The sequence below is a fragment of the Grammomys surdaster genome, unplaced genomic scaffold (assembly GCF_004785775.1).
Source record: "Grammomys surdaster isolate TR1022 unplaced genomic scaffold, NIH_TR_1.0 149, whole genome shotgun sequence".
In the NCBI taxonomy this organism is placed as follows: Eukaryota; Metazoa; Chordata; class Mammalia; order Rodentia; family Muridae; genus Grammomys; species Grammomys surdaster.
This window is the reverse complement of record NW_021604607.1, coordinates 3,902,671-3,917,170: the sequence shown is the minus strand read 5'-3', so window position 1 is coordinate 3,917,170 and position 14,500 is coordinate 3,902,671. Positions and strand designations below refer to the sequence as shown.

The 14,500-nt window shown below is 35.3% G+C and overlaps 1 protein-coding gene and 1 pseudogene across 10 annotated transcripts in view; one reads left to right on the top strand and one right to left on the bottom strand.

Moving 5' to 3' along the window:
- Positions 1-14,500, top strand: part of Nrxn1 (neurexin 1) — a 1,062,527-nt gene that overhangs the window by 104,130 nt on the left and 943,897 nt on the right. The window lies entirely within an intron of this gene.
- LOC114619210 lies at positions 12,182-12,630 on the bottom strand (annotated as a pseudogene). The gene has a single exon (XR_003711086.1). The product of XR_003711086.1 is annotated as a 60S ribosomal protein L27 pseudogene (transcript).

Here is a 14,500-nt window from a genome sequence, read left to right as displayed (position 1 = left end):
AACAATTGTTGATTTTTTAAATTTATTTATTTGGAGTTTACTAGTTTTCTGAAAGAATGAATGACTCTTTAAATAAAGAATAATAGGAATAAAGTACACATGCAAATCCAGCTGTGATTGCTGGTGAGTAGCTGAAGAGAAGACGCTAATTACTAATACTAGTTACACGTCAATGCTTTTAAGAAAGGTTTGTGTTTCCCTTCACACCATGTAATTGTAATTATGCACTTATATGTTCTGTTCTTTTTCATGTCACCTTTACCTAGAGTGGAAGCTCCATGAGGGCAGGCACCTCATGTATCTTGTTGATAATTATATTTCTTGGACATTTTTTCTTACTGTAACTTTGCCATTTTCGTGACATCAGTATACACAGAATGCTACCTTGAGCTAGAAAGAGAATCTGTCAAAGTAAACAAAGTAAAAGATAAAAGGGATGACAGGTTTTTAGTTAACCATAAGAAACTAGCAAGAGATTTTACAGAATGTGTTTGCCTCTTTCTGTAAACTTTTATTTGTCTTTGAACTTTCATTCTAAAACTATTTGTCTACTTACCAATGGATAAGTCTGACATCATTTCCGTTAGCTTTAGCAGAGAATCACTAAAGAAAAATGGGGTCAAGATATCATGATATTTAATTCTCATTAGTCTTCACACTTAGAAGAAAAGAAATCAGGTAACTGATAGTAACTGGGAAAGTAAAATTTCTTTTTTCTAGGGATGAACCCCTTCATATGTTTTCAAATTTTTAATGTCATTTACTTCACAGAGAAAGATAACAAAATTTTATTTTAAAACATCCTATTAATGAGATGATAGGTTTATGACTTACATGAAATCCAGCTCTATCATGTCACATGATGTCTCTGTGATTTCTGCCAGATTTTTTCTAATTTCCTTAACTCCTATTTGCCAAAAATTGGGAGTATTTAAGTTGTTTAAAAGGTTCAAATTGAAGTCTTATGTTATAAGTGTATTTGGTGTCATATATAAATATAAATCTTACACCGCGAGTATAAATAATTGTTCTTTTGAATTTATCAAATGAACATTTATTATTTGATTATTTGGGATTCTAGATGTTTACAAATGGCTAAAGTTTTATAAGTCCAACTATAAAATGTATGTTGATATATTTAAAAATGCATTATCCCTGTGATATTAGGTGTTAAGTCAACATCAACCCTAAAAACAATCAAAACTTTTTTTTCAAACTGAATACCCGGATTCATTAGTAGTTGATAACAGCATTCAATATTGTAGTGTTTTAAAACCATCTGTGATATCATGTCATGATATTCTATTAAGCTCACTCTTAAATTTGATATTATGAGTATATACAGGCAAACCTCTCTGTAATTTTTTTCATCTTGTTTCTGTATTATTCCAGTCTTAATTATATACTAAAACACCCCATATTTTATATAATAAAACACCACATATTTTTCTAAACAGAAATTCACTTATTACCCTTTCAGAGACTGTAAAGTTCAATGGCAAAGTGTGAGTGCATTTGTTGCATGGTGAGGACTGACTCACTCTAAAACTATTGTGGCTGTATACGAACTATGTAAGGCTTTAGAACATCTTCTTCTTGGGTTCTTAAATCTGAGTGGTAGCAGTGGGATTCTCTGTAATTTTGTATTAGACAAAAACCTCATTCGTGAGGAATCGTCTCTTGTAATCCAATAACGTTCCTAAATTCTCCCTGTGTACATCACCAATTCCAACAAGTAACTTCCGGGAAGACACTAACATTCAAACCTAACCTTTCTATGGTCTTTCTTACTGTCTCTCAACTCTTCTTTTGCCAGAGAAAAGCATTGTGCAGTACTTGACGTCTGTTCGCCAGCATCCTGATGTGCATTTGCTTTTAGAACTTCTAAATGTATTGTACAGTGGCTTCATATTTCCAAATCAATTATGAAATAATCATGTTTTATTTTGTGCAGATCCTTAAATCACATTTTATCCTTTATATCCCTAATATTAAGTATCTTTATTATTCAGAATAATGCACATTGTGACATACTATTACTATATTGAAATCTTGGTTTTCTTATTTATGTAAACTTTGACATAATTTGTCTTCAGTTGTCTGGCATTGTGGACTCTACCACTGCAATCCCGATCTCTCTTATCCACAGCCACAGAACTTGGAAGCAGCAGAATTTTAAACGTACACTTGGTCCTTGTAAACAGCAGAGGCGCTCTTTGACCACTCAATGTGGCCTCTCAATTCATTTTTATTTTAATGTTCATCAACTCAGTGTTCATGTAATACAAGTTGCTTTTAGAACATGTTCGTTTGCTATTTCTATCATTTAACTTATTTAATTGTGTTTAGAAATAGCAAATCTCAACTGTTTCCATTCTCTGTAATGTTGAGTTGATAAAGAGAAATTCCCCATGTCTTTATAAACCCTGTTCATAGCCATTTATTTAAACACTGATTAAGAATTTTATTAGACTTATAGAAGACTCACCTCTGTTCATGGAACACAAAAGAAATTGTCCATGGTATTTGTCTACAGATGAAGTTGTACATCTAGAAGAGTTTCATGGTTGCCTGAAAAATGCTGTAAACTACATTTATATTTTAGCATAATGTAGTTAAAAGAATATACTCTTTTCTAAAATTATCTATTAAAAATTATTAGTATCAAATTGAAAACAAGTTTTGTTTGTTTCAATATTGTTAATCAACTTTTAGAATAGAGGAGGTACATTATAAATAGTACAACAGACAGGTTCAGCAGAATATATATATGTATATATATGTGTGTGTATGTGTGTGTGTGTATACATATATATATATATATAATTTATATGATTCCTCTAGTTAATATAAATGTAACTTTGAATATTATGGCATCTATGGGCAGAAAGCATTAAAAATCCAGTAAAATATAGCAGTTGTACCTCATTGTCTGCAGAGATTCTGCTTACTATGATATGGGAGACTTTGTGAAGACCAAATTGAAATAGTCAATACAAACTGAGCCTTATGGACACTTCAATGAAATTCTTCCAATTCTATATGAATAATGATGAAACTGGTCTTTGTCTGATTTTTCCAAGATAAATTTAGAGGGAAACTGTTGTAAAACATTGTCTAGGATCCATAACATCTTGTTTTCAAGTTTTCCATTTAGGGTAGTGAAATCCGGAAGCAGTAAACAATGATGGACATGTAAACTCCCAAACCTGGATGCAGGCTCCATATTTATTTCTGTCACGAGCCTAAATAAACTATTTAACCTTTTCATCAACCCTGTAACCCAGTATCAGGCAGCTGACGCAAGAGGAATACCATATGTTCCAGGAGAACCTGATCTATAATGTAAGTTCTTATCTCAGACAAATCAACAAAAACACCAACTAAAAACAAAAAAGAAAAAAAAAAAAAAAAAAACAGTCCACAAAATTCTAACCTCAAGTATCTGAATTTTGAAGACTTATAGTATGGGTCTATAAAATAATCCAGGTGATGGAAAGATCCAAATGTGCTTAGAAATGTATTTAATGGCAAGAACAGAGGAAGTTATTACATCCATTTGAATTAAATTATTTTTGAAAATGAATGATCCGAAGCTTATCAAACATGGTACCATTAATCTATAAACTTCTTACCATCATATAAATACCTTATTATTATTTATCATCCTGAGATTATTTTAGGTTATAATAAATTAGATTTGAGCATCCTAATAGCCCATAGTACAGAGAGCATATGCAATAGAAGGTTAGAAGCTGATGCCTTTGTAGTTCTCAGTATTTGTTTATAATGGGCTGGCAGATTGAACAGATGGTTTGTAAAGATTTATCTTACATTTTACTTAGAAATTACTTTTGGTGTCTCATAGGAGACTAATTTTCAATGTTTGTCCTTCCTTCATTTCTTCCAGGACAAAAACAAAACAAAACAGCAACAACAAACCTAATAAAGGCTGAGTCTTCTCATTGGACTAGCAGGATGCAAAGAACTTTCCTGTCTCCTGTTCCCTCTAGGAGACTTTTGGGACTGTAGTGCCAATTTAGAAGCGTTTCCTCTAACTGTGATAGTCAAACTTTGCTTTAAAATTTCATGCTAATCATTTTAAATGAGTATTTCTTTAAGACTGCAATCCTTTCTTGTATATCCCCATAACTTTACAGGTAGAAGTGGCATCTGGAAGCTTGGTTTCTAAAGAGCTTGTTTCTTTGTGGTCTATTCAGAAAATATCTTTGGATGATTTTCACCAGAGGGAGAGTGTGAAAAGTGAAGTTAATCCCTTACTTTGTTTTTAAGTAGCTCAGATTATGCTTCTCACTCAAAAAAGGACAATTCTTTATTGTCAGGTTCACAGTTAGCTACATACCCACGGTAACATTGACTTTCAACTTTACCAACCCTAGAGATGAGTTAATTGGGATGATTGAGAAGGATTCCAGATTGGCAGCTATTAGGTTTCAGATGCAGAACCTGAACTGAAAGTAAGAGGCTAAGAAACCCACAAATTAAAGTAAATGAACAAGACTGCAGAGTGTAAGGTCATGTTAAAAAAAAAATGTCATATTTTTTGTTGTTTTTAAAGATAAAGAAAGGGAGCACAGGAAAGAGGACAGAGATGAAAGAAGAAGGGAGAGAGAAGACTGAGAGAAACAAGAGAAGAGAGGGGTATGGGGAAAGAGGGGCTGTCTGCAGTGTTAGTCCTGGCTACTGTGGGTCAGGATTAATGAGAACGGTGCACTGTTACACAGATGGTTAATAGCACTGCTTTTCACAATCGATACTTGTCTGACCTTAAGAAATATAACCACACTCAACAGTTACTCCTTCTCCGGATAAGGCTTTGCACTGTCAATTTGTACTTGCTTACAGAAAAGCCCTTTATACATACCAAACAAGGCCCTGCCTCTTGTTGGCTTATTTCCCTTTATGGTGCTGTCTACCTTAGACCACAGGACAACACACTCAGAATTGACACAGCTGAAGATCCGGGAATCATTTGTATTTACTTTTAGCTAAGTAAAATTTAGGATACTCCCAGAGTCATGAATCAAGAGATTTTCTTTTTCATTTTGTAATCAATTTATTATGTAACACAGATATGATCTATAAAATTATGCCACCAAAGCGATGAATTAGATCATTGAGAAAATCAAAACTGTTTATTTTTAATAAGGGGTATTAAAGCCATATTTTATTTTATATTTTGGCCAAAGTTACACGGTCAGTTGACCCAGCTTCCCACTTGATTATCTATAGTTGGCATTATAAAGACTGTATACATTTGAAGAAAATTAAATTATCCACTTAAAGAAGCAACCAAATTTAGATTGAGCTAGCACACTGCCAAAGGGGTGGAAATCTGTAAATTGGTCAATTGTGACTTCTCTTGGCAGGAAAGACTTAGAATACAAGTTAAATAGCTGTGATTTTTCAAACATTCCTAGTAGCAAAATCTGCCAGAAATAGGCAAAGATTAATGACAGCTAATGATTTTGAAGCTGTGCTGACCTAAAATAATTTTGGTGGCTTGTTATAACTGTCTTTTTAGTGATTATGAAATGAAAGAATGTATCCCTGACCCACAGTCAAAGGCAACTGTACTTCTAATTGCTTGCCCAGCAGTTGAGTTTATATTGACCCACTGTACTTTCTGTGACTAGAGACATTTTCTTTCATGTAATTAATAAAAGTTATATTCAATGTGATAAAAGAATAGAGAAGCCAGGAAGTGATCATCAAAGAAGTTTCACTTTTGTGCCCAAGAATGTGAGTACTATTCTTTTTTTTTTTGTCCTGTCATTATATATAGGAGGAATGTCAATAACCTTTAAGGCTAAGCCCCAGTGTCCTTTTTCTTCATCTATTAGAAATATGACATTCCTTAACCAAAGTAAGTAACCACTCCAGAGGACCACTCTTAAGCAAATCACTCAAGTATTTCTCTTCCCTGTTATGACATGTGATCAGCTGTTCACACATCAGTCCGACCTTGACACAATTCCCTTTGCTCTGACACAGTAGTTCTTAGAATTTTTGAATATAAACCTTTTCACAGGATTTAAGTTTTATTCAATAGGTTCATAGCAATTTGGAATTCTGTACTTAAAACAAAATAAAATAAATGAAACAAAGCACCAATCTTCTTCATAAGAAGACTTAAATCACAAGGCAGCTGCTACCAATTTAGCCAAATGATTTTTTGCTTTCCAAATGCTAGATATTTAAGTAGTTAAAAGAAACATGTGCACAAGAGAAAACAGACTGAAGATTGCTGAAGAGGACAAGGCTGAGCTTCCCTCTGGGCAGGAAAAAGGTGATCTTGTAGATAATAGGAGCCAAAGAAATTATTTCTCCAGGTAAAGTATATATGGAAGAGTAACTATAATTTCTGGAAAGGGCCTTCAGCACCTAGAAAGCTCTTTCTAGGGATGGTTGCATATTTCATGTAATTTGAGGGAACAGTGAAAATTATATCCTCAGGAAAGGTAGCCCAGCCCTACTGGGGGAAAAAAAAACTATCTTAAAATACCTGAAAGTGCCGTATAATCCTATGGAATGCATCTGTTCTTAGTCATCTGGTGGTATGGGACACTAGGCAAGTGCATTTTATTGTGAATGAAACATATTAGGTGACATTGTACAGTTCTTTGGTCAGCCTTATTGAGGTCTCTGGCAGCATTGATAGCCATTAGCTCACCGTCATGGTTAGGGTATGACTCAGAGGAAGTGGCACATGATAAAAAGAATCTAAATTTAGTGAGTAAAGGATTGCCTATGTCAATAGTAAACATTTACACACTGAAACACTGTCACTTCTAGATCAAGCTAGTCATAAAGGGCTCTAATATTGAGCCTAAAAATTACTTCTGTTATAAGATCATCTAGCAGCATAGCATTGACGTTCATTTTCTATTAAACAGTGACACCTTTAAAGGCAAGATTTTTTTTGTAATTGAGGACAGATGTGATTCATGGAAGAAAATAAACCTCAATAAAAATTATGCACGACATCTCTCCTTAGTCAAAACCCAAGAAATAGTTGATGCAAAACCTGAAGCATGCAGAATGGAGTGGAGTATATCCACAATCAGAACCCAAACTCTATCATCAGCTAGCTGTCTTCAGTCAAGTTATTTGGCCTTTTGATATCTGATTCTCCAGATTTGGTAATCTCAACCTATTTTATTGTTAAAATTAATATGAAAGTGTCAAAATATATATTTCTAGAGGACAGTGAGTTTTCACCTAACAACATGTGGAGAATTAGATATCTAGTGACTAAAATAAAATGAAATAGCTTTCAAGGGAAGTCAAAAGAAACCTTTTGTACCATATAAAAGAAAGATAAGCACAAAAAAGTTCTATTAGTCCTGAGTATACATATTTTTAAATTTTAGTAAGTTCAAATGTTCAGAAATTAAGTGAGAGGAAAGAGACTGTCAGAAATAATAATACCCTCCCCCCACACATATATAAATCTTTGATCTACATATGTGTGTATATATATATATGTACGTACATACATATGTACATGTGTGTGTATGTATGTATGTATGTATGTATGTGTATGTCTTGTGTAGACCAAAGTTATTTGAGACAGGGTCTTAGGTAGTCCAGGTTTAGCTTGTATTTTCTATGTGACTGAGGATGACTTTGAAATTCTGCTTCTCCTGACTCCAGCTCCGAAGTGCTGAGATTACAGACGTGAAGCACCACACTTGGTTTTATGACTTGCTGGGACCAGACTCAGAACTTCCTCTATACTAGACTCTTAAACCACCTTTATTTGCAGCCCAGTGCAGACTTTTATTTTCCTGTTACCTAAGTGAAAAAGACAAACATAAACCAAACCCTTACAACATACCTGACATAAAGTTATGAATGATAATGAACAAAGGCCCTAACCCTTCATGAGTATAAATTACAAAGGCAAGATATTTTTCTTTAACAAAAACATTTTGTTGATTAAGGTCTCACTAATAATAGTTTTAATACAATCAAATGACACTTTTATTCTAATTGCTTTACAAGAAAATGCTTAGGTTGCTTTTGACTTGTTTTGCTTGACTGCTTTGCTTCATTAAAAAAGAATATAGATTAAAAAAATCATAATTCACTCATGTCCTTGAATTCCCTTCCAGGCTTTATTCTGGAGAGTGTACAAATGTGTGGGAGTTGTAAGACAACAAATAAGGCTTACAGAGCCTCGAAGCAAGAACCTATGTGATCTTATATTTTAGACAAAGGTAATTGTGAAATCCAGTACAGTTAGAAAATTATCCAAAATTCTTGAGAATGCAAAAAGAATTGACAGATAATAGCACCATGATATTAGACATACTATACAAGCCTCCAAGTCAAACAAGCCAAGGTGTGTGTGTGTGTGTGTGTGTGTGTGTGTCTGTCTGTGTGTCTGTGTGTGTGTCTGTGTGTGTGGTGTATGTGTGTACTTAATATCTTTTTTGTTGACACCTGTCAAATTTTCAGAAAAGACAGCTTCCCCTTTCTCTGCTCAGGAGTCTATGATGTGAGCTTCCTGGGAGGCATGAAGTCTTTCTATTGAACTCTAACCTCGGTTGTTAAAAAGCAACTGCTTTACCAAATGTTCTACCTGAGATATTGTGGATCAATTATAAATAATAAATAATGCAAGCTGACTGTCATAGAGCACAAAGGTACAGGCATCTTTATAAGCATTCTTCTGAACAATTAAAGTTCATAGCAGAATATTTACAGGAACAACTTTCCACCTTAGCTGACTTATTAGCATTTTGGTTTTCAACGGACTAATCTGGTTGAAAAATTACAATTTCTACACTATTCATAATGTAACAAATCCCCAACAACTTTTCAATATAATTAGGAAAAATTACTAAATTATGTAAAAAAATCCCACAATTTAATCAGTGTAATTAAGATAAATATTACCTTACTGTTGAATAGGTTAAAAGTGTGGTATGGATCTATCTCACTGAAAAATATTGGAATTTAGAAATGCATTCTCTTCCTTTCCAGTTTTTAAGGTCATCTACACCCCTTGGTTGGTGAACCCAGTCTCTGAACGTTAGTTTCTGGTTTGGTTCAGGTTTTCACCTGACTTTTAAAAATAAATATTATGCTGACAAGATAACAAGTTTCAGAAATATATAACTGAAGGGAAGAAACAAGGTGACTATGATTTAGTCAAGATGATACCTGGAGCTTTTCTTTGATTTTGAGAATCAGATCTGGTGAAAGGTGAATGCATCAGAAGTATGTTAAGTGCTATATTCTCTTGTAGCTGTCTTCTCAGAGCTGAAGGCAAGATTGAAAGTTACAACCGATTCCCATGTTCCCATCACAAGCCTGTAGTTTAGTGATGATATCATTTATAGTGGGGATTACTTAACAGAATGTGTAACACAACAAAGACGATATGGAGGAGGGGAAATTGGTTGTCATTTTAGCTTGGATGATTAAATAAACAGTTTTGAATTCCAATTTCATCATATAAAAATTATGATATTAAAAAAACCAGAAATGTGATTAGAGAAGTTGGGTAATACCCCAATAAGCAAGTGCATCAATCAGAATATAATATGTAATAACTCAATGAAAGATTGCCTTTCTACTGTTCTCCACCTGTTCCCAGTGAGTCAAGCATTCAATAGATTGTCTACACAGTGAGGTCATATTGGAAAATTATGTAATAAATGTATTCTCTCAGTCTTTTATTTCAATATATATTAATGTAGTGTAATCTATGAGGTTCTATTGATAGTTTTGTTAATAAATATGTAAAATGAACAGTTACATAGAACAAGAGATAAGTTCTTACTGAGAATATGGAAGTTTCTGGAAGTAGTAATTGAACACAAAGAGATGAGAAGTGAGGGATAGACTCACTGTTAAAGGGGGTTCCCTGAGGAGAGGACAACACAATAACAACTTTGAAATAACACACAGCATGTAGATATGTGTGAGCATGGCATGTCTGCAGCACTGTAATGCCTGGAAAGAAGTATTGAAACAGGCAACTGGCACCATTCTAGTGGTTAGCTGTGGAAATTTTTAACCAATTGTAGGGGAAATGCACTAAACCATCCTTATCTTCACCAGCCCTGTGACCATTAGGGCCCTAAGCAAATGTATGAATCATGCACTTTTAGCTATTGGCAGGTTTCTGTGTACTCAAATTTAAGATTTGGCCTTTGAAACTTATTTTGGAATTATCAGGCACTCATTGTGAAAATATGTAGGTGTGTCAGTGCACTACCATTACCAAACTCTGCTTTATAAAGACACATTGATAGTAGAGTTGGCATTTCCAGTGTTGAAGAAGGAAATGGTAGTTATAAAAAAAAAGAATGAATGAGTTGAGGAATGAATGAGGTTAAAGATAATGAGGTCTGAACTAAGAGGACAATGTAGAATGGATGGCTCTGATAGGACAATCTAGAGTCAAAATGGCCTCGGGTCCATCCTTTGCTGGGTGATTCATACAGATCCATAGCAAGGTCTATAGCAAATGATCAGTAAATAAATTTGTGGAGACTTTGGGAGTTGAACTGAGTATGGTAGGTTAAATGAAAGAACTGAAAACCATCTTTAGAGCTTCAGGAATTGTGACTATAAAAATCACACTTGTGAAGGGGTGTTCAGGAGAAATCCTTCTCAGAAGATGCTCATGTGGATACCTTATCTTCAACATGTGGATGGATATATGAAGACTGTTCTTGGTATGGAGAGGCAAGGTGAGAATTATAGTACTGAAAATAAACTGTGTTTCACCAGCAAAATTTATCATAAATTTTATGCCAGTTATTTCACAGATGAAGAAACTAAGAAGCAAGGAAATGTTTTTTACCAAGATGAAGCAACAAGCGAAACACAATGTCGTTTTAGAACATAAAGGACACCTTGCCCCCCATTCCATGTTATTGTGTGGTCTTCTTCCCATTCCCACCTCTGTGTTTCCACATTCACTGCTGTCTATGTAAGGGAATCATTTCACCCTCTTCTCTCTTCACAAAGCAGAAGATTCACATTAGGACTGCATAATACTGGAGGTTTCTAGATGGCTTTTTAAAAACTATAGGACATAGTAGACAGAGACTGGACCTGCCAAGGTCACCTAACCATATGCCAGCAGTCTTATGCTTTCTGTTTTCTGGAGTTTAGCCGAGGTATTCTGACTTCTTTTATTTTTTGAGTAAAATTGTTGTTATAAAAAACAACTTGTATTCTTCCATTCTAAACTGCATAGATGACATAAAGTTAATGGATTTTAAGTGCCTCTCTGTGGAGCCCGAGGCAATGGGGTAGCCATGCCAGGGCCACTGTGAAGGAAGCTCTGTTGTAGTTAAATCAAGCTTCCATAGCCATTAATCTGTTTGTATATTGGATTTCCTCCCATTTTGTATATGTATAAAGGGGCTCTTATTTCCAGAATATTTGAGAACTACTGTTAGTGGTTATTAATGTGATGATTACAGCCAGCACTTCAAACTTTGCCCTTTGAATCTTATGATTCTATTAAAGCACACCAGATCCCATGGTTTCAAAGGAGTAAATCAGATAAGTTAAATTTTTACCATCAAAGTACCTTGGGGCCCTTGGACCTGTGGTGAGCAGCATCTCTGGCCTTTGCCAGCCCAGTTGCTTTTGCCTAAGGGCACATTGAGAGTGACAGATTTTATTTATTCACTAGTTAACACCAGGCCAGCCACTGAGTGAGAGAAACAACCAGGCTTGAGACATTTCTTCTAGAAACAATACAAATATGTTCATATAGTTTTGCCTCCATTTGTGCTTTTTTCTATCCTTAATTCTAAGTTGAGTTCTAACCTGGTAGAAACTGATGATTCAGAGGGCCCTTGGGGTTATCAGAAAGGGCATTCTTATGATGGCAAGTAAAATGTCAGTGTCATCAGACACATACATATACACACACCTTTTAAAAATCATATTTTTCATATATCCAGTGGAAACAAATATTATTACAAATAATTTTTGAGTCACTTTAATATCTTTCTATCATAAGTACAAGTCTAACGTTTAGGTTGAAGAGTTAGTTGTGTTAGTTAATACGCTAGCATGAAATAGTCAAATAGAAGTTATGCTGGTCAGGGTAACAACTACATAGAAAGCAGAGATTATCTTTAATGATTTTAATAGTCTTTTAAACTAATCACAGTAACTTCTTTTTTTTTAATTTTTAATGACGAAAACAAAAATAAACCTAAAAGCGAAGCTTCTGGAAAAACCATTTGTTCTTTCCCGTCTTGTATCGCTCCTCAAACATGACCTTGGCCTCCCGCCTGGCCTTGCGTTTCAAAGCTGGGTCCCTGAACACATCCTTGTTGACAACAGTCTTGTCCAAGGGGATATCAACAGAGTACCTGGTCGGCATGAGGTGGTTGTAGTTATACACTTTCACAAAGGACTTGATCTTGGATCCCTTGGCGATATTCTTCTTGCCCATGGCAGCTGTCACTTTTCGGGGATAGCGGTCAATCCCAGCCACCAGGGCATGGCTGTAAGGCCGGTTTGAGGTGCCATCATCAATGTTCTTCACGATGACGGCTTTGCGTCCAGAGTAGCGTCCAGCCAGGACCAGCACCACCTTCCCGGGTTTCATGAACTTGCCCATTTCTACAGCAAGAAGCGGTCAACCCAGCAGAAAGCTCACAGTAACTTCTTATAGTTTAGTTTACATTCTTTTACATTTTTAAAAGAAAATAGATTTTTCTATCTATTTATATATTTTCTGCATTATATTATGCTGGTTGTGGAAATGTTAAGTATTTTTTTTCTTTTTTTATTGGATATTTTATTTACATTTCAGATGTGAACCCCTTTCCCCATTTCTCTGCCACCCAGAAATCCCCTATCCTAACCCCCCTCCTCCTGCCTCCATGAGGATGTGCCCCCATCCACCTGCCCACTCCCACCTCCCCACCCACGAATTCCTCCACACTGGGGCATCCAGCCTTCACTAGACCTAGGACTTCCTCTCCCACCTATGCCCAACAATGCCATCCTCCCCTACAGCTAGAGCCATGAGTCTCTCCCTATGTTCTACCAGGCTGGTGATTTAGACCCTGAGAGTCCTGGTTGGTTGGTATTGTTACTCTTCCCATGAGGCCACAAACCCTTTCAGGTCCTTCAGTCTTCTCTCTCATTCCTCCATTGGGAACCCCATAATCAGTTCAATGGTTAGCTGTGAGCATCCACCTCTGTATATGTCAGGCAATGGCAGACCTCTAAATGTAGTGATATTGTTGTGATTTTTTCCTTAGCACACTGGCTCTTGATTTGTATCTATGACACTATGCACTCTTCTAGTAATTCCGAAAAGGCAAGGCTGTATAATTAAACATTACATTTCTATGCAAGTATATCTTTATTTTTGTTGTTATTGTTCCTGTCTGTTTTATTTGATTTGGTTTGGTTTTAAAAGTGTCTCAGTATGTAGCCCAAACAGTCCTAGATTTGCTATGTATTCTTGACTGGCCTTGATCACATGGTCGCCTGTCCCAGTATCCCAACTGACATGACTAGAGGTCTATGCCATGTGCTTGGCTAACTTTCAGCTTAAAAGCTCTCCCTTATCATCTCATAGCAAATCACAGAGAAAATGGGTAATAGTGGTTGACTCCATTTGGTACATGAGAAAAGATCACCAAGATAGTGACGCTCCCAAATGCTACATGAGTGAACAACAAGGTCAGAACTGGTGGTGTTCTTAGGGTGCCAGCAGAAAACATCCAGCACTGGGTATGAGTTTTCTGGCATCAGTGAAATGAGCTCACAAGATGTACTATGTCTTAACATTCAGATACACATTCTCAAAAATTACCGTTTAACAAATTTAATCAGACAATAAAATTAATGGATGTTGAATGTTTAGATGAATATTTCCCAAGATAAGTTAGCATGATTTCTGGGCAGGAGATATGAAAATCCTTCTTTTTGAGAATGTGACTTTGTGTATAGATATAGTTCATTAATATTTTTAACATTTTTGTTGTTGTTCTTGTTCTTTTATTCCTGAGAAAACTTATTTTTATTCTTCTTTTGTTCCTAAGTCTAAATGTGATTCAGCATCTTAAAAACATGTCCATTTTTATTTTAATGTCTCGTATAAGCAAAACGAATCAATGTTTTGGTATAATGGATATTGCTGAGAGTGAACTGATTTTACTGCTCTTCCTCATCTTTTAAAAACAGTTTCTCATTCTTTGTAAGATCAGTGATAGGGTTTAAGAGCTCATCTGGAGCTAAGAAAGTTATGCATTCTGGTAGTCAGCATCATACATGAGGGAAAGGATGTACTCTTATTGAAGCTTCCCAAATCTAATGGCTCAAATTTCCTGTTGGAGATTCACAAGGGTCAATAGGATAATCCACTCCTTGACATCTCAATCTTCTACCAAGTATATTGCAATGACAGATGAAGTCATTCTGTACATACCTGAAATGAAATGAAATGAAATGAAATGAAATGAAATGAAATGAAATG